General features: G+C 37.4%; 1 protein-coding gene and 1 non-coding gene across 5 annotated transcripts in view; one reads left to right on the forward strand and one right to left on the reverse strand.

Moving 5' to 3' along the window:
• The window catches only part of GTF2E1 (general transcription factor IIE subunit 1), a 42543-nt gene that overhangs the window by 21991 nt on the left and 17607 nt on the right, over positions 1-2945 (reverse strand). The window lies entirely within an intron of this gene.
• Positions 1003-1136, forward strand: LOC112064033 (small nucleolar RNA SNORA70). Its single transcript, XR_002891326.1, has one exon. It is a non-coding gene; the product is annotated as a small nucleolar RNA SNORA70 (small nucleolar RNA).

The following is a 2945-nucleotide window of genomic DNA, read 5'->3' on the forward strand; positions in this document are numbered from 1 at the left end:
AGGAGAAACTAACACACCATTGTAAAGCAATTATACTCCAATAAAGATGTTAAAAAAAAGAGAGATAATGGCTTAATGTTTCTAGACAATTCTACGAAAAAAATTTGAGTAAAAGTTTTTCACTTCCCCTCACTCAAGAAGCTTCCAGGAAAAACAAAACAAAACAGAAGACAATTCACAGTTCCATGTTAAAAGCAAGTTACTGGGACTAGAATCGCTAGGATTTTAGTGAAATAAAGAGGAAACAAACTTCAAGACACATCACTAACATATGGTATTAATTTTACCACTCTGTAAAAATCCAACCACTGTATACATTGTAGGAATCAAATTTGGACATTGGTTCCCCTCCCACTGAATATTTTGTAGATTATGTATATATGAGGAAAGGGAGTAAACTGGAGAGTTTGGGGAAATAAGACTGCCAAAAATCCTAAATATTATTCCCCATTATGCCACAATGTGTTTCTGAATACAGCCTAATTCACATAGCATATTTTCTATATGAACACTACTATAACAAGGTGTTTCAGTTTCTAACCTAGGATTTCAAATTAACCAAAGTAACTAATAGTATCTCCTAAAAGCAGTGATAAAACATCCCCAAGCGTCTCTATACTTTTAAAATGCCAACTATTCTCCAAATCAAAGGGTGCTTTGAAATTCGAGTTGAAAGAAACCATATATGGTATAGAATAGACTGAACTTATCATTTAACATATCTTTAAAAAAGGCCTACAATGATTATAGGATTTGCCCAGGGGATAGTTACCAACATAGCCCAAGACTGGAAGCCAGCCATGGCTCTGGAATCCTAATACACTGTCACTTTGCTGTCTTATAGCCACTGCTTAAAAAACAAAACAAAACAAAAAAACCCTCTGAAAATGACATACCCACTGAAAACACTGATTACACAAAAAGACCCAATGTAGTAAGTGCTCTGTGCCCTTACAATACTAACATAAGTTGGTCAAGCATTAATAACCAGAGCTGTTATAACAACAAAATATTTAATTAAGAATCACCTTCCCTTTGGAGGCCTGGTGTGCAATGGCTACAAACAGCAGCAGCCTCCTGGGCAGTGTACAGCCTGTTGCTTATACAGGTTGCCCTAAGGGACCATGGAGACAGCCCTTTCCGGTGGACATTCATGTCTGGATGCTGTCCCCAATCTGGCCTCCAGACAACTATGTACAGTGCCTTTGGAAAGCCCCAGGGCACAGTGGCTAGGGTCCACATTGGCCAAGTCATAATATCCATCCACACCAAGTTGAACAAGGAGCACGTGACTGAGGCCCAACTCAGGGCCAAGTTCATGTTCCCTGGCCACCAGGAGATCCACATCTCCAAGAACTGGGGATTTACTAAGTTTAACGCAGATGAATATGAAAACATGGTGGCAGAAAAGCGGCTCATCTCAGATGGCTGTGGGGTCAAATACATCCCTAGTTGTGGTCTCCTGGACAAACGGCTCTCACTCATGAGAGCTTTGGCACTGTCCCCTCCTTACTCATGCCCACCAATGAATCCTACTTTCCTGTCAAAAAAAAAAAAAAAAAATCACCTTGCTTTCTCAGATTTCAAAAAGGCTTATGGAGGAGGTAGGGTGAGGTGGGGTTGGAGACATAAAGTGAAATGTTACATAATCATAAAACTTATCAATTGTCAACACAGAGAAAGGTGGAGACAGTAGGGACTGGGTTGCACGGGAGACCATAGAGAAGAAAAACTAGGTTTGCCATTTTAGTCTATCTATTTTTCTGTTATTTGAGTCTTCAACAAGTTTACATTCATATATTACTTACATATTTTTAGAAGAAAGAAAACAAATGTTATTTTGAATTCTCCAAAAGCACTCAACTCCCTTTAATACAAAAGTTACACAGTCATTCTTGGGATATTCTTTGAAAGCACTATCAAGCCCTCTGTTAAACCTTGTATAACTCAAAATGTTCAAGGGTATATACATTAAAATGTTAAGCCAAACACTAAAGTCTCAAAAAGTCACTCTTTATTCTAATTTCCAAACTTATTTCATAAAGCAAATTTCTTCAGTTTAATTGGGCAAGGGGATGTGTATGAAAAAAGGAATTACTATTATAAAATAATAACGGACATGACAGTAGCATAGTTATATATTTTATATAATTATTTTACCTATAACAAAATGGAATTTGAAAAATCATCCTTTAGCGATTCACTGCAGAATATATAACACTGTAAAATATTCATTTGCATGCAAAAGGAAAAAAAATAAGAGGTATGTTTAATGTATTTTTAATTTCAGAAGCTCTCAAATGTATTCATAATGTACCCAATACAACTCTACCCCCAAAACTCAACTTAATCAATGAAACTGGCTTCTGTCCTTCCTTAACTGAACACATCTAGGTTTGGTCTAATCATGCATTATTCCTAGATTCTGGAACTCATTATAAAGGGGAAAAAAATGTATTATGCCTGGGAGGGAAAACAATAAACTAAAGTGTGGTACTTGGGTGAATACTGAAGCTTATATCAATAATAAATTCTCTGAATTAATCAACAGAATGTTATATGCCAACATCAAAACTAAAAAGCAACTTTTCACAAATAAGTTTGCTCCTATGTAATCAGCTTCAAAATACAAAAAAGATAAAACACAGATTTTTTTTTTTAAGTTTTCAAACCCTTAAAATCAAGAGCAGCAAAAGTTTTAAAAAATCAGCCCTGAGGAGCAGGCAAGATGGCGGAAGAGTAAGACGCAGAGATCACCTTCCTCCTCACAGATACATCAGAAATACAGCTACACGTGGAACTTCTCCTATAGAACACCCACCGAACGCTGGCAGAAGACCTCAGACCTCACAAAAGGCAAGAAACCCCCCACGTACCTGGCTGTGTGGATTAAAGGCCCTTGGCGCTCAGGACACTGGTCCACAAGAGACCTCCCAGTTCCACGC

Source organism: Physeter macrocephalus, chromosome 1 (assembly GCF_002837175.3).
Source record: "Physeter macrocephalus isolate SW-GA chromosome 1, ASM283717v5, whole genome shotgun sequence".
NCBI lineage: Eukaryota > Metazoa > Chordata > Mammalia > Artiodactyla > Physeteridae > Physeter > Physeter macrocephalus.